This window comes from Aotus nancymaae, unplaced genomic scaffold (genome assembly GCF_030222135.1).
Source record: "Aotus nancymaae isolate 86718 unplaced genomic scaffold, 86718_ANA_hifiasm-v0.15.2.pri h1tg000058l, whole genome shotgun sequence".
Taxonomy (NCBI): domain Eukaryota; kingdom Metazoa; phylum Chordata; class Mammalia; order Primates; family Aotidae; genus Aotus; species Aotus nancymaae.
The window spans coordinates 21442829-21461326 of NW_026988472.1; the positions used below are offsets into that span (position 1 = coordinate 21442829).

Here is an 18498-nt window from a genome sequence, read left to right on the forward strand (position 1 = left end):
AGTGAGAGAAACTACATGGTCACATGTCCAAAGGGCAAGATTAGGGTTAGAGACAATTGGAACTATAACAATCATACCACTTAACACCTTCAAATAAACTCTTCTGCTTAAAGTGGGCAGAGGGGATTTGGTTGTTTTCAGCCAAAAACTTGAGTAATATACCCACACTGTTCGATAATCAGGGATTGAAACTCACAGTTGTGAAAAAATTACACCAGAAAAAGATCTTGGAAAACTGAATTGTTTGCCAAGCAAATATAGTAACTGAATTAAGAATTCTGTGATTGACCTCATGATCTTTGGTTTGATCCTGCCCTCCCCTTTCTTATTTCCCTTTGTTGTCCTGCTGTCCCTTTCCTGGTCTTTTTCCTTAGAGTATAAAGAAGCAGAATAATAGCTATATGCTAATAAATGCATTGAAAATGTCTGAAAAAACATCAATAACAGTTAACCGGAGTTGCCACTGAAGAGGAATACAAAAACATGAAAAGGCGGAAAGTAATTTTTACTGTGTACTCTTTTATGGTTGAATTTTTTTTACCATGTTACTGAATGATTCTTTTGGTGAAAAGTTAGACAAAAAATTTGATAAGGAAATGGAAAGAGATAGATGAATAGGCCAATAGTGAAACAAGTTGTATGTGTAGCCATTGGTTTTACTCTTTTCTGTGCTTAGGAACTATAGGGCTAGCCATAGTTTGTCACAGATATTCATGCCACTGGCCATACATATTGGAATTACTTAATTAAAAATTCAGTACCATGAATCCATAAAAATACAAATAAATTATTGAATAAATAAATAAAGGAAGGAAGAGACAGATCTTAAGGGCAAAAGAATTCCAAATAATTTTTTGTAAATACCTTCAAGGAGGTGGAACATAATTCCTCATTCCTTAAATATGAGCATGAAGTATAGAAAGGGAGAAAAAAATGTAACTTTATGGTGGAGAAATCTGATCATCACTACTTTAACCAGGTGATCAAGGTGAACATCAACAATGATGTTATATTGATAGTATATATGCCCTTTATACGATATTATGAGAATGGGACTCCTCCCCAAAACATAGAACCCCAGTCTAATCAGTGAAAAATACCACACAAATCTCAATTATGGACTTTCTGTGAAATGTCCGACCAGAACTGTCAAGATCATCATAAACAAAGAAAATCTGAAAAAATGTTACAGTCAAAAGGAACTTAATGATACATGAAGACTGCATGGGATCCTGGAACAGAAAAAGGACATTAGGTAAAAATTAAGAAACTCTGAATAAAGCATGAGCCTAGTTAATGATGATGTATCAATGTTGCTTCATCAACTGTAGCAAAGGTGCCATACTGATGTAATATTTTAATAGGGTAAACTGGATATAGGTATATATATAACTCTCTGTACTATCTTCAAAATTTTTCTGCAAACCAAAACTGTTCTAAAAATAAAGTTTATTAAAAATCCATTACTAATTCTGAAAAAATAACTAAAATCATCAGTCAATCAGTAGGTATTGTAGAGGATACAAGTAGCGCTATCTAAACACCTAACCAGACTTACACAAACAGAAACTTCAAACTTGGAACCAGGTGTTTGTGCAGCTCAGAGAACAGCCATTACAAGATCTTTAGCTCAGTAGTAAGCCCATTTGAAAGTGGCTATGGTATGAATAAGTAACTATACCTTATCTACGTAATAAATGTACAGTACTAGCTTTCCTGTATGCTTGAGCAGTCTTTTAATTTATGGGGAAGTCAGGAAATTGCTTCTTCTTCCTTATGTGTTAAGATTGTGCTATCCCTGAAAATAAGTGTTTTTAGTGGAAATTTAGGAGGGATGTGTGGGCTCCACTCATTACAACTCACCTCATTATAAAGTTCTTAAAGGAAGCAGGACTCAACATGTCAAACAAGCCCACCCTGCGCTGTTGTGTGGGAGCCATTAGGAGTTATTCTAAAGTGGGTAACTCTTAGTGGGAAAATATAATGGAGAAGGAAGACTGATGAATCCAAGAGCAAGATGACATCCTTTGAGAAGGAGGCAGGAGTTCCTAAGGGAAGTATGGAGACTTGTTTGCAGAAAGTTGAAAAGTAAAGTTCTCATTAAAAGATCTGTGAGGTAGGAATGGGAACTGAGATGCCTCTCCTACCCTCAATGAAAGGTTAGAGCTAACTGCTTTCTTTGTGGGCTATGGGTTAGATAATATTTGGTATTCAGTTTAAAATTATTTCCCACATCTGTTGTAGTTTCCTTTACTTTGCGTAGATCAAGTTTCTCAATCTGGGTTCCATGAACCACCAAGAATATATCAGTAGAATTTAAAGAGTCAATGAACTTGGATAGGAAAAAATGACATCTTTATGTTCACTGATCTTTAACTGACATTTAATATTTCTTGCAAGTATGAATGTAAGCAACAAACCACAATAGTATTAGCTGTATTTGTGATTGTCAGCAAAGTAACAGCTATTTTTCATATCATATAACAATTATTGTGGATATCATGAAATATTCTTCATAATCATTACTACTTTAAAATTTGGGTCATTAGATCCACCATCAGATCTTGTTGCTTAATAACTTAATTAAAAAGTACATAGATTACTATAACACATATTTGCTTTTAATATCTGATAACTGTTTTTCAATATAATTTGCTTCCTTTATAATCCAGTGAGTTCGAATTTATGTATTTAAGCCACCATTCTGATAAGGAGGTCACTGACTTCATCAAAGGGGCCAGGGCACAAATGATTTAAAGATTATAAATCCTGGCCCAGAGTTTTAAAATCTGGTACAGTTTTACTGCTTTATGTGGCGGCATTTTTAAGGAAGGCAAGGAGTAGGTTTGGAAGAAAAAGTCATGTCAACAGCCTCCCTACTCACTACCATTTTACCACCTCCCAACACATGCCTGTACACGTGCGCACGTGCACGCACGCGCGCGCACACACACACACACATATACACTAGAAACAAGGAGGAATGTAGCCCCTGTGTGCTGTGTAGAGACAGCAGTAAAATAAGAGGTAGATTGTGCACAGCAAGGTGCAATGGGCAGCTTCAGGACATAGAGGAATCACAGGTAAATGGACATAGAAGCAGAGAGGACACAAAAACTGTTTTTTTTCTAAATATACTAGAGGATGTGACCCTTAAGAGCCATAAGAAAAACTGAATCTTTACCCTGCCATTCTAGTTGATTACAATATACTTAATAACAGAGAAGAAAAAATACATTACATGATGAGAAACACTGACTCTGAGAGCCATTAGTTTAGAGTGAGGGCTAGAGGAGGCTTTTCACTGAGATTGTCCTTCGTTAGTACAGCATCTTCGTTGGTGATGGTTTCCTTTGTTTAAATTATTACATATAATCTGATGTATATAAAAGAATCTGTATCACATTTAAATAAGTTATAAAGAGTAATACTAAATGAGCCTTTATGACCCCATCACCACATTCAAGACCGAGAACATTATCAATGTTAGTGCCTCTACTATATCTTCCTACCTTATCGCATCCCTGTCTCCCCAGTACTATTCTGAATTTTGGGTTTACCTTGCTTTAGGATCTATCATGTGTGTATGATTCCTAAGAATGTGTTGTGTAGTATTGCTTTTTTTTGAGCTTTATAAAAATGATACCCATCCACATGAAGTTTTTGGTGATATAGTTTTTTACTAAATAGTTTATTTATAATATACATTTGTGTTCTTGCATAGAGCAATGGTTAATTCATTTTTACTCTGTTGAAATAATAATAAATACAAATTTATTTATCATGTTTCCATCAATGGACAGTTAGATTATTTCAGAATTTTTGTATTATGAACCATGTTGCTATGGCCATTCCTAAGGAGAGAGTTTCTGGTTCACATGCAGAAGAATGTGTTCTAGGTGATATACCTAGAAATATAGTTGCTAGGTCATAGGGTATGCAAAATGTTCAACTTCACAAGATAGTACTAAATTTTCTTTTCCAGAATGGTACCAATTTGTACTCCTATCCACAAAGTATAAGTTCCTATTGTTCCACATTCATACAATAGTTGGAATTCTCAGATCTCATGATTTATTTTCATCTTTGTATGCCAAAGATAACATGTTGCCTCATCATACAAGGAACATAAAAGTTCAGAAAGTGCTAAAATGTTGTCAGCATAGCTTACTTCAAGGTTACACAAAAGGTTATACAGAGGCTGAGACAAGGGTTTCCATGTAGGAAGTTTGTTTGGGGAAGTGATTCTAGGGAATAGAAATAGGAAATTCTGGAAAAGGAAAAGAACAGAGAAAGCCAGTACAAAACCAAGAAGAGAGAAAAGTATTTTTGAGTTGGTCACACTGTAGACAACTAGGGCTTAAGCCTGTTTAGACTCTCTGAGAATCCCTTGGAAACGAACACTATTAAAATGCAATTGAGAATTATTTGGCCAAGGATGGAAGGAGGGACTATTTATCTTAGGCTTCCATCTCACATTAGTCAAGGGTTGGCTCTTGGGCTTTTAATTCCTTCACATTCCATAACACATATGTGTGGGTACCAGGGTGTTCCAACAGGCCTCCATATTGAAACATCAAAGAAGTCCTGGGGTGAGAATTGAGATATTCACTATGAGGCTAAGGCAAGGCACTCTTTGGTTTTACCCACATAAAGTTGGTTAATGGACTAATGGCTTAACTAAATGGTAGGCTATAAGGATGTGCAGTGAGGCACAAGAGATGTCCAATAGACAGCTAGTAAGTGGCAGAGATGAAACTCAAACACATGTATCTATCACAGATCAAATATTAGCCGCTTGGCACATAGCATGAAAACACTGTCCACTGCCTACCAATAGCCTCCTCTACCTTTCATCTCTGCTGAGAGAATGCCAATTGGTTTCAGTAGCAGACAAAGATCTCTGGAGTAGAGCTGGCACAGTAGCTCCATGGTGCCACCATAGGCCCAGATTTCTTCTACCTTTCTGTTCCAACATCTTCAACGTTAGCTTACATCCAGTCAATCACTCCATGGTCCAAGATGGCTCCAGGTATCATGCCTGAATTACAGACTAGCAGCAGGAGGAAGTAGTGGGGAGGGATAAAAGGGCCCTCCTCCCAGCCAAGTCAACTCCCTTTAAGCAGGCTTCCTAGAAGTACCACACAACACAATTACCTCTCACTGGTGGAACTCAGTCATAGGTTCATACCTTGATACAAGCGATGTCAGGAAATAGAAACTATGTGCTGGATACATCACTACCAGTAATAAAACTGATATTCTGTCACTAAGGGAGAAGGTGGGAATAGATATTGCATGGCAACTAAAAGTCTCTGCCACAGTAGCCATTAGATTTAGGGCAGGTTTTTAATATATATATCAGTCTTCTTATTTGTAAAATGGAAATTAACATGAATATCTCACAAAGTTATTATGAGGAAAAATAAGATAATATAAATAAAATTGCACAGTATCTGCTTTGCAGAAAATTCTTAATAAATGCTAGCTGGTATTAATTTACTTCAATGAGTCATCAGCATCAGGGCCTAGCTTTGAGCCAACCCCCAGATAACCGATCTTTATCAGTGTCCTTGCATTTATTAGGTTTGAGGGTGCTGGGTGCTGACTCACACTCATAACACTCATAAGTGTTTAAAGTCAGAGTGGCGATTTAGTAATTTACAATGGGAAATGTAACTGTCAGGGAGACTAGACACTCTGACCAGGTTATTCTCACCCTGAAGGCAATGAACATGTGGCATCCTAAGGTTGATCGCTGAGTATGAAGTCAAGAGAAACAGAATTCATTATATAATTCAGATCTTTAATGGCATTGGGCCTGTTGTATCCATCTCCACAATTGGGCTGCTGTTATTTGGTGGTCAGAAGCTCAGGCTAGAAACATGACAGGTAACCTCTTCCCATTGACAGCCTGGGAGGTGCATTACTGGCAAAATTCACTGAGAATGTGGAACATGTGGGAAAGCTATGCGGGTGAACTCAAAACAATTACGGCATAGTAAATCTATTCTGAATAGAGGCCCTATACATCTGGCATAACTTTGGAAAAGTTTTAAGTAAGGGAAACACTTTAGCAAGACCCATTCTTTAGATAACTGCCCCAGAGTAAATGGAGCAGCTAGAAACCTGATTATATATTTGTTTAAAATATTTATTGGCTTATAAGTTGAATACATTTTTAAGTTTAAAATGGAAACATTTTCACTGTTTCACATGAAGATATAGAGCTTTAAGAATAATTTAAAATAGCATAAAATGCTTTAAATTAAGCAAATAGAAAATAATAACATATGTATATACAATATACATATACATATATTTATGCGTGTGTATATATGGCACCTATATTATGGCATATATATATATATATCTCTCAAATTTTCTGAAAACAGTAACAAGATGTAAATTTTACTGATTTAATTCTAAGAAATCAGGTAAAATATTTTCTTCATCTCCAATAATTTTGGGGAGGCCTACTGTTTGTTGTAGCTCACTGTTGGTCTTATGTAGAAATGATTGTGTGATTAAATTAGAAATAATTTAAAATTAGTGCTTTTGGGGGGAAATTTGCAATGCCCCTTGAAATCTCTAGAACGGTTAATCCTTTAAAAATTCCATATGAGAAGTATGTAACCAATCTCATAAAATCATCATTGAGCTGCTAGAAGAGCCAGCTGCAAAATAGCTCTGTGATTGGAGAACAAGAATGAATAGAGACTAATGGGCTGATGTGTAGCCTCTGTATTTATTCACTTCTATTTGTATGAGATTAAAAGAAATCCCAGTACAGAATTTTCTCCAACTTTCTCATCCTTTGTCATATTAACAGAAAAAGTAATTATGTTTGACAAAAAGAAAAATGTGATGCTGGTCAGGCATGGTGGCTCATGCCTGTAATCCCAGCCCTTTGGGATGCTGAAGCAGGTGAATCACTTGAGGTCAGGAGTTTGAGACTAGCCTGGTCAATATGGTGAAACACCATCTCTACTAAAAATAAAAAAAAATAAAAAAATAAACAAATTAGTCAGGCGTGGTGGTGCACGCCTGTAATCCAGCTACTCGGGAGGCTGAGGCAGGAGAATCGCTTGAACCTGGGAGACAGATGTTGCAGTTAGCTGAGATTGCACCACTGCATTCTATCCTGGGAGAGTGAGACTCTGTCTCAAAAAAAAAAAAAAAGAAAGAAAGAAAAAAGAAAAATGTAATGCTATCAGCAATCAGAATCACAAACATCACACACAAATTTTACATACAATGATGTATGTAATGACATTGACTCATTCAATACCATAAAGTCTCAAAATGTCAGAAATACATGGTTTGCAAGGTATCATCCCTAGACTGGCAGCATCAGCATCAGCATCACCTAGGAACTTGTTAGAAAGGCAAATTTGGGCTCTACCCCAACATCTATGGAATCAGAAATTCTGGGGCTGGATCACAGCAATCTGCTTTTAACAATTTCTCCAAGTGATTCTGATGTCCATTAAAGTTTGAGAACCACCCATCTAGACAGAACCATGCTACTTCAAGTATCATCTGTAAACTGGTAACATTGAAATCACTTGGGGCTTGTTAGAACTGCAGAATCTCAGACCTCACCTAGACTTACTGGATTAGAATCTGAAGTTTAATAAGGTCTCCAGGTGACTTGTGTTCACATTAAAGTTTGAGAAATGTCATTTTTGTCCAGTGGTTTCTTTCATGGGCTGAACTGTGTTTCCCCCAAATTCACATGTTGAAGTCCTAGCCTTCAGGGGTTCTAAACATAACTATTTGGAGATAAGGCCTTTGAAGAGGTAATCTAGTTAAAATTAGGTCTTTAGACTGGGCTCTGACACAATATGACCAGCATCTTCATAAGAAGAGATTAGGACACAGATATACACAGAGAAAAGACCGTATATAGTAAAGATACAGGGAGAAGATGGTCAGGTATAGGTGAAGGAGAGAGGCCTCAGGATCAACCAACCCTTGATCTCAGACTTCCAACCTCCAGAAGTGTGACAAATACATTTATGTTGCTTAAATTATCCAGTCTGTGGTCCTGTGAATGGCAGCCCTACCAAAGTAATACAGTTTCCAAACTCAGGCACATGTTGGAGTCATCTAGGGAGTTGTTAAAATATTGATAACCTGGCTTCCATTCCCAGAGGTTCCAATTTAAGTGGTCCGAGGATCAGCTCACAAATCCTGATTTTAAAAGCCTCTGCAGCTGGGCATGGTGACTCATGCCTGTAATCCCAGCACTTTGGAAGGCTGAGGGGGGGTGGATAACCTGAGGTTGGGAGTTCAAGACCAGCCTGGCCAAATGGCAAAATCCTGTCTCTTCTAAAAATACAAAAATTGTCCAGGTATGGTGGCGCGTGCCTGTAATCCTAGCTACTCAGGAGACTGGGGCAGGAGAATTGCTTGAACCCAGGAGGCAGAGGTTGCAGTGAGCCAAGATTGCACCATTGCACTCCAGCCTGGGTAATAAGAGTAAGATTCTGTCTCAATTAAAAAAAAAAAAAAAAAGAAAAAGAAATCTCCCCAGGCGATTTTTAAATGTGCAATAAAGTTTGAATACCACTGATAATCTAATCTAGGGATGTCCAATCTTTTGGCTTCCCTGGAACACATGGGAAGAAGAATTGCCTTGGGCCACACATAAAATACACTAACACTAATGATAGCTGATGAGCAAAAAAAAAAAAAAAAAAAAAAAAAAAAAAATCTCATAGTGTTTTAAGAAAGTTTACAATTTGTGTTGGTCTGCATTCAAAGCCCTCCTGGGCTGCACGTGACCCTCGAGCCGCCTGTTAGACAAGCTTGATCTACTCCATGCTTTTCATTGATGAGAAATTTAAGACAATTGTAATTCTTAAATTTCAATCTCTTGATACTTCCTTATCTGATCTCCTACCATTAGTTCCAAAAACTACCTTCTGCAAGTGTTTGAGAGAATGTTCTACTGGAAAAGAGAAAGTTAAATCTAAGCCGGCAGTAATATACACTCTTTTCATGCATCAACTTTTTAAGTTTTAGTTTGTATGGTAGGGACCATTTCGAACTTTGTGTGTGTATGTGTGTGGTAGTACATCTATCCCAGTACAGGTATGGAGAAAGTACCCAAAGAAAATTTGTTGACCCAAGTTATCAGTGCTACTACCTCTCCCTAGGTTCTTCTTTTCTCTCGTTAAGGTTCCCTCAAGGGCCCTAGGATCCAAGTTAAAGACACTCAGATGCTGTAAACCAGCCTTCCAAGGCATTGGCAGCAAACCACTAATCAGTTTTTTTCCTCACTAAACCCTTTCCCATGTCTCTGTGAAGTTTTGAAGTTCCCAAACTCAACACTACACTCAAAGGCAACTACTTACTGAATATTTACTCTTTTCCAGGAACTCGAGGGTTTGATTCATACTTAATAGAAACCCTACGAGATTACACACACACACACACACACACACACACACGGTGCAGTCTCTAAAAGTTAGCACACTCCATAGAAGTGATTATTTGGCACCTTTAAAATACCATACACCTGTGTGGAGAGGGGAAATCTGCTCTAAATATGTGCTTTTGCTACGTTGATAAATATTTAGTATTTTACTTGGCTCGAATAGATTTATTTTCTTGACAGTCTAGTAGACTTTCTGGTCAGCTCTCCAAATACATCACCCACCTGCCTCTCCCTAGCTGCCTTTCCACTATGGAAGCTGAAAAAACAGATACTTTCCCAGTCTCCTTTGCCACTAAGGATAGCTATGTGCCCCAGATATTGCCAATGAGATAAAAGTAGGATTCTGTTAGATAAATTTGGGGAAAGATATTTTTTCTCTGATAAGAAAGTTGCATGAGGAAAAATACTTTGACTTTTTCCACCCTGTTTCCTGTCATTGAACATGGGATTATGACCTAATGTCTTGAACTGTTAGAACTATCTTGAAGCCATGAGGGTAAGTCACTGACTCAGAACCCTGATATTGTCGGGTCACTGAATCAACTCCAGTTATCACCAGCTGTCTGACTTCTCTATTTTTTAATTTTTACTTTTTTTTTAGAGACAGGGTCTCACTCTGTCACCCAGGCTAGAATGCAGTGGTGCAATCATAGCTCATTGTAGCTTTAAAATCCTGGGCTCAAGGGATCCTCCCACCTAAGCCTCCTGCATAGGTGGGACCACAGGCATATGCTACCATGCCCAGCTAAACTTCTGTATTTTTACTAGCCATGTTTAGTTGGCTTTTCTGTTACTTTCAGCAAAATAAATAAATAAATAAAAGTTCACAACCATATATAGATTTTTTTTCAAATATGGGAAACTCTCATTTATTTGGAACACAGTGTATTCTGAGAATCTGCACTTTGAGTACCATTGAATTAAAAGACTTATCTTTTAGCAGTGAAGAGAAAGAATGTCCAGGTGGATTTCAAGGAATGGTAAACCAAATCTGGACTGCCAAATTCTTTTATTCATTCATTTTTTTCAATAGACCTTACTTTACTAGGCTCCAGGGATACAAATATTAATAAAGCATTACCCTTGCTTTCAAATAAATTTTACTCTAAGCAAGATGGACATGTAAACCAAGAATCACAAGGTGGTAAGAGCTAAGATAGAGGTAAGTAGAGGAGAGGAGTTATGTTATCAGAGAAGTGGGAAGCTTAACTAATTTTGGAGGCCTCCCTGGGGAGGACATTGGAAGAGGATCATGGAAGCTTCCACTCAACTCTAAAAAATTATTCCTGTGATCTGACTAAACATGTAAGGTTTTATTAACTTAATTTCAAAGAGGGGTCTTTTCTATAATTGTAGGCTATAAAACAAAATACAATTCAAGAAATATCGGGGACTAATCAACTGCCAGAAAAGATTCCCCCATCCATTTTTCTCTCCCACAAAGCAAGATAAAAACATGGTTTTGTGTGTGCGTGTTGGTGGGTGGGAGGGTGCTTTCCTCCCATATCAGCAGGGTTGTTTTCTAGAGTAGAATACTTCTGTGTTGTGAATTAAGACCACCTGTTAACACTGCATCAAACCGAACAATCTGATGGTAAAGCAGTCAGTTATCAATATGAGCCACGAATTCATGCATTCCAGGAGATACTTGCCTTTGCTCCTTTTATGCAAAAATGGCAATAATTAGTATGTATTCAATAGTCACAGAAACATTTCACACTTAATGGTAGAGAAAGGAGAAACATCCCCAACCCCTGCCACCACAATGATTTTTTAAAAAGCAGTTAATAGAGGGAACTCCTTAACCTTAGAGGAGAAATTAACACATAGCTTTGCATTGTTAAATCCTTATAAGAAACAGAATAGGTCCCCACTGGTTGTCTTGCAAGGGAATAATAGGCTTTTGAGCATATCTGAAGATAGAGAAAATAAAACCAGCAATAGTCTTCTAAAATTTTCTTGGAAAATAATACGTTAAAAATAAAATATTCAATAGTGTCTTTCAATGAATTTTTCAACATTGTGGCATTCACATTAATTGTGCCCTCGGAACATTTTGATTCAGTCAATGATAAGGAGATAGATATGCAACAACTGCAGTTACCTTAAGCATTGGCATGTCCTGGGCTGAAGAGGGTTGTTTCAAGATCCCAACTCTAGCTACAATAAAACATCTGCCACCTCGCAGAGAATGAAGAAGCCACTCTGGCAAAGGATCCCAGCTCAGCCCTCTAGCTCTCCTGTCCCCACCTCTAAGAATTACACCGGAGGAAAGTGGGGGGTGGAGGGAAATACACGAAACAAATAAAACATTCCTAGCTCCATAAACGCCGCATCTGAAGGTACCCGGGAAATTAAGAATATGGCCCCAGAGTTTTGTTTATCTGGGGTCTGAGCATAGATTTTATATTATTTGTTGCGTTTTTTAAATATAAGTTTCTGTCTCCAATGGAGAGAACCAGAGGGAGGAAGCAAAGGCAGACAGACACAGACTGGAAGACCCCCTCCCCGCGAGTCACCCAAACAGTAAGCATCAGAAGACAAGAGAAACTTGCCCGGCCCTCACCTAGACGGAGAGGCAGCTGGTCCAGCCTCAGGAGGGTCAGCCTGCTGGGATGAGTCGCTGAAGCTGAAGCTGAAATCCAGATCCCAGGCGGGAGGCGAAGTCCCGCTCCTAACCCAGGGGAGCAGTGACTCACGCGCTTGGCGTCCGCCTCTCGGCGCTGTGCGCCCCTCTCCCTCCCCACCCCTAGCAAGCACCAGGACCTAGTGCCTCCTGAGAGGCGGTCTCCAGGAGCCCCTATTAATGGGGCTCACAGCCAGCTGCCCCCAGGCGGCGGCGCCAGAGTAGCGCCAGGCACAGCCCGCCCCTCAAGGCAGCTGCCCGCTGCCGAGGAGTGAGAGCCTACTTCGTGGATCTCCCTCTCCTCGGCTCCCCGTCACCCCCGGATCCCCTGACCCCGGGCTGACCATCTGAGCTCAACGCACCTTTCATATACTACCTGGACGCGGCTTTGCAAAGTCCATCCTGCAGACTGTGCCAAACGGGCTTCAGGATGCACAACCAGCCCCAGGACTTACAATCGGTCTGCAAAGACCCCACCCCCGCCATCCTTAGTCTCCACCTTGCGGTTGCTCCTGAAGGCTCTCAGCCCAGAGACAGGTGCAGCTGGCTCCTCAAGATCCCAGGTGTATCCTTTTCCATAGGTCTTTCCTTTCCTCTGACCCTATCTTGCAGGAACTGTCACTGCCTCCCCCCACCCCCAACACACCAGGTTGCCCATCTGACACATCCACCTGCAAGGTGGATATGGCGATGCCCAAACCTCCCACAGTTTGTACCTATACCAGGAGTACCCCTACTGCTTACCACAGCCAAGGCACAAGTTACTCCCATCTTCTAGGAGTCCCCATCCTTGTGGAGGAGGCTGTAAGTCTCTCCTCTGTCATATCCCCGCTGGGTCTTGGAAAAGTACTTGTGGGGAATGATGGGACCCTGGTGCCAAGGGACACCTTCCTAATCTGACATGAAGTAAGAAAAGCCAAGCCTTCACCCTCACTGGGTTTGGTGGCAGTGCTTTGTTGGGACAGTCAGGGTGTCATGAGGTGCCAGGACTTAGAAGAGGTAATAGCTCCAGCAAACATGGTTTGGGAATTCTGCCTCAGGACCTGGCATGTTCTGGTAAAGGTCATCTTGTTCGGCTAGGAGGAGGGGGAGCCGTGATGAGCCTACACTCCTGCTTCTACTATATCAAAACTGGGAGTAAGAAAATATAGAAAAAGAGTTCCTTTAGCTTTGGCAAGGGTGAGGGATTATAGAGTTCGGAAAGAAAGATACAAGAATAGGGAGGGGGTGGGCCATTTTCTCAACTTGAGGACAGCATTTCGGCTGTCAGACTTCCTGTAACTCTGCCAAAGGATGAGAATCCAATTTCAAAGAGTGAGCAATACCCCCTAACATGCCCCCCTTCTTAACATCCCATTGCTTTCTTACATCATTATAAACTGAGATCTCCCCCACAATTGGATGCATAGGGACTATAAGTTATTCATTTCAATGTACTAATAACACAGCACATGGCCTGACACATAGTGGAAAATAAAGCTTTATTGAAAGCTCAGAAGTCTACTATCCAGGACCTTCCTCCCCCTGTCTCCGGCTCCCACCTCTACTTTCCATCTTTTCCCATTTATTTCCCTTTACTTTTCTTCCTTGTCTATACCTACTTCCCTGAATAATACCAGCCTTCAGTTTCTCTACCTCTATTTTCTAATTTTATAAGGCAGTCTTTCATTTCCAATGTTATTTGTTCTCTTTTTCTAATGTCCCCCCTCCTCTGCATTCTCTCCTGATGCCGTATTTTCAAGTTTAATTTTAATGAAGTGCCTTTCCTGGGACCCTACTTTGCAGGAACTGTCATCCCTACTTCCCCCCAACACCCCTTGTTTCTTGTTTAAGGTTGGATCAAAATTCTTTCCTATTAAAGATCTTACATTCCCCACAGTTTGTGTTTGTGTGTGTGTGCATCCAAGACGATGTGTCTTCTAGTGCAAAGCAATCAACCATATATTACCAGAACCTTGTCTTCATTAATTAATCCAACTCACATTTACTGTGCACCTAATGCGTACTAGACATTGTGTTAGGTCCTGGGTTTATAGAAATGAATAAGAATGAATAAGGCAATGTCATTACCATCAACAATGGCACAGGCCAAGGGATGGGAGAAGGGGAAGAGCAGTTAATAAAATAAAGTTACACAACAACACTGTAAGAGAAATGTGTACAAGGTGCTGTGGGAATAAGAAGGAAGCTCACAGCACTTCATGGAGGAGGCAGGAGGCAGTCAGGAAACATTTAACCAGAAGATGGCAATTGAACTGAGTCTTGAAAAACAACTAGAAATTTTCCAGGAAGACATGAAGGGAGAAATATATACAAGATGAGCAATTTACTTTGAATTTTAATTTGTATCTCCTTTCCCTTGTAATGGCATCATTTTTAAGGCAGATTGTATGCAACGTTGTTCCAGAGTTAAAAGAGTTCTCTTTCCTGATAGCTCCAGGAATAATTCTTGGTTCTGCTTAGATCATGTGTCCATCCCTGAAACAATTACCATGGCCAGGTAGGTAGTATATTCTGATTGGCTGGCCTGGGTCATGTGCCCACTCCTGGGATTTTGTGTGTGTGTGTGTGTGTGTGTGTGTGTTGAGAGAAGGACATAAATATAAATACCTTTCAGTTCCTGCCAGGAAAGATGTGAACAAAATTAGCATGTCAATTATATGTATACAAGCATTTCTGACATAAAATGATATACCCAACCCTGAAAAAACTCTCATTTTGCAAAAGCACACACTAAAACTAACATGGCTTATAGAAAACATGGGAGTTAGAGCAGATCACTCAAAACTTAAGCACCTTCACAAGCAGAACATTAACAGAATTTGTAAAAGATAACATATCAGGTGATGACTTGTGCACAGGCCAGACACACAGCTTGTTATTGCTAGAGGCCATCTCAGTAGAGATTAAGCATACAAGAAACTAATAGAGAGGAAATTCTGCTTGAGAGAGCTGAGACAATGCAGATGGAAGTGGAAGTCTAAGACAGCAAGTCTGCTATTAAGGTGGGTGCAGGAAGAGGTACAATCTGTTTGAAGTAAGAATGCAAGGCTGAGGGTCTACTTCCTTGGGGAGGAAGTCCTGGGTACAGAACCCCACTTTTAATTTTAAAAATCCCATAAAGCTAAAAGGATTTTGACTGTGCAGCCGCCAAGTTGAGGGCTTTTTCCTTTCATGCTGAAGGTTACAATTTTACTTCGACCCAACTTCCACATTGTACTGGCATTGTTCCCCTATTTCCAATTACATATATGCCATTTGTCATAGAAAATCTGTTAGAGCAGAAGACATTGTATATATTTATTTATTACTTATCAAAGATTTTTCAGGTCCATGTAGTCTAATCTAGTCTCATGCTTTAAAATTCCAATTATTTGCTAGAGCTCCCAACTTTATGTCTCTGGACTGGCTATTTCTCCTAATCTCAGACACTTATCCAGCAACCTGGTCAACATTCTCATCTGAATGGCAATAGGAATCTCAAACTTCCCTTACACAATACTCAAACTTTTTTTTTTCTTTTGTCTATTCTAGATATTTTATACAAATGGAATTATAAAATATGTGGGCCTTTGTGTGTGGCTTTTTCACTGAGCATAATGTTTTCAAGGTCATCCATGTTGTAGTATGCATCAGAACTTCATTCTTTCTTATGACTGAATAATATGTGCCTACTTCTTAGAAAAGAACTTCAGTTTGGTAGTGTAGAGGAGAGACAGAAAGGATCCCTGAGAAAAGCTGTGGAGCGAAGCTTGATGGAGGTTGTGTTTTCCGGTTAGTTGTCCCCCATATGAATCCTGTGCTTTCCTTGCATCCTGTGAGAGCCTCAGGCCCAGCTGCAGGCTTGTCTGCTGGCAGGGCTGTGTCTGCAGTCCTGGCTTTTTGCTTAATGACAACACTGCATCAATACCTCTTCCTGCAATTGCTGCTAAAGCAGCTCCTATGAGGTAAGATCTCTGGGATACCCGGATCACCTGAGGGAGATTCATGGCAGAGCACCTGGGGTCTGGTTCCATCTGCTCCCCAGGTGAGGTGAACTTGGATCCATTGTATAGTCCCAAGGGGTCCCCTCAAAATCAGTGGTTAGACAATGGTTGAGTCATTCAGTCAGCATGTGGTTTGTGATGGTCCTCTCTATTTGTACAATAAATCTTTGTGAAGCACGCACTTTGGCACTGGGATGCTAAGCTGTGCTGAGGAGTCAGTCATCCTGTGGTCCTGTGCTAAGTGCTCCTTCCAATCTCAATACTTCTGTACCTCTCTTCTACTGAAGGAACTTGCAAACCCTGATAGTTTAAAAAGAGAAGAGTTACTGTCTTTGCCTCTCCTAACTGATGATCTTCCGGGGAAGATTGCACAGAGTAGGGGCTCTGAAGCCCCCTCCACACACACAAAAACAAAATCCCAGGATTGGGCACATGATCAAGGCCAGACAATCAGAATACACTACCTGCCTTGCCATGGTAATTGTTTCAGAGATAAACACATGATCCAAGCAGAACCAATCAGAATTATCCCTGGAGCTTTCAGGAAAGAGAACTCTTAACTCTGGAGCAAAGTTACACTCCATCTGCCTAAGAAATGATGCCATTACAAGAGAAAAGAGACGCGAATTAGAATTCAAAGTAAATAATTCATCTTCTATATATTTCTCCCTTATCACTATCTGACATACTAAATATTGTATTCATTTATGTCTTTATTTTCTGTCTCCCACTTATAGAGTATAAACTCTATGAAAGCATGAATTCTGTTTTACTCAGTCCCCAATGCCTAGAACACTATCTGGCATGTGGTAGGCACTGAGGAAATATTTGAGTGCATATTTGCCTACTGTGCACCAAGCATTGTTCTAGGGATTAGGAATAGTACAGTAAATAAAAGAGATAAGCCCCTTCCCCACAATTGTGTGTGTGTCTTTGTGTGTGTGATCAATCCCCAAATATTAGCTTTTAGAAAGCAAGACCTGTTTCTATTCTATATGGACAAGCAAAACAGTTATGCTTAAGAGAACAAATAATGAATATGATATAATGAAGATTTGCTTACATATTACCTATATTTGCACATTGTATAAATTCTCTCTGAAGTGTTGCTTGGTTTTTTTAACTTGAAAGGCCCACATAATCATTATCTGATTAGATGCAACCATTTCTTCATTGGTAGATAGCTCTACAACATCTTGGCATTAAACCATTACAAGCTGACTATAAATCTGTTTTGTTATGGAAATATTTCATTCTTATAGGTACCCAATATATTTAAAAAAAGGTCTCACAAGTAAAATTACAATGAAGCTGCATGGCACTAAAATAACATGATCATAATTATGGAGCAGCACACCAGTGTCATGTGGCAGCACATAATTAAATGGCAAATGAAATAGGGAGAGAGAATGTGTTGTGAAGTCAGAAGTGGACAAATAAGTGGTGGCTGGAGTGTCTGGATCTAAGGGTTAGGCATTTTGCATTTTCTGCTCACTGAATCTACCACCTTTAGGGTTGGGTGTTATTAGATTGGGACAAAGCACTTAAATTTCTTAGCCTAAGTTTCCTAATCAGTTAAGTGAGCGTGATAATACTTACCTTATCTTTTAGGGCTGCTAGAAGAAATATCAAAGATATATGTAGGCTGGACATGGTAGCGCGTGCCTGTAGTCCCAGCTAATCAGGAGACTGAGGCAGGAGGATGCTTGAGCTCAGGAGTTCAGGGCTGCAATGAGCTATGATCAGGCCGCTGCACTGTACCTTGGGTGACCTAATGAGATCCATCTGTAAAACAACAATAATAATAAAGATTAATAATAATAAATAATAGATTAATGCTTTTTCTTTATTACTGGGAATAATTGAGTTTTTCTACAAATAATACTTCTTATATTTTCTTCCTTGGTATAAAATTCTTATTTAAAATTTCACATTGTCTCAAGTATTCTTACTACAAGCCAAAGTTTTAATGTGGAAGCAGTAGGTCTCTGGAGGCCACTATGATGGGAGAGCAGCTGGCAAAAAGAAATACATTCTGAACAGGAATGGTTTTCTGCATCTGGTCATCATACCACCAAACTTGTCACCCATAGTTTGTTCCTAGAATGAAACCTTTTTACCCTCAGTGGAGAGATGCTTGGGCAACCCCATCTGGATGGTAAAGGCCAGTTGATCACCCAAGAATGTGATTTTGTGGATTCTTAGTACTTTTCAATGTATCGATACACAAGTATTTTTAAGTACCTATTGCGTGCTGGGTCCTAAAAGAATGCGGGCACTTAGGTGAGATTGCCCAGGCTTGAGTCTCCACTCCACTATTTATTAGCCATGTCCTATCTCTAGCTTCTGATTCCTCATCTGTAAAAAATCAGAGTAATTATTCATAGAATTCTCATGAAGTTTAAATAAGATAATCTACGTAAGTACTTAGCACAATGCTT

The 18498-nt window shown here is 39.5% G+C and overlaps 1 protein-coding gene across 2 annotated transcripts in view; it reads right to left on the bottom strand.

The window, feature by feature from the left end:
• The window catches only part of SYTL5 (synaptotagmin like 5), a 194529-nt gene extending 182364 nt beyond the window's left edge, over window positions 1-12165 (bottom strand). Inside the window, exon 1 of one of the 2 annotated variants that reach the window (XM_064364420.1) lies at window positions 12012-12165. The gene's annotated coding sequence lies outside the window, so the exon portion shown is untranslated. The remainder of the gene's footprint in view (window positions 1-12011) is intronic. The other variant, XM_021673268.2, reaches the window with a different exon arrangement.
• Window positions 12166-18498: the final 6333 nt, after the last annotated feature.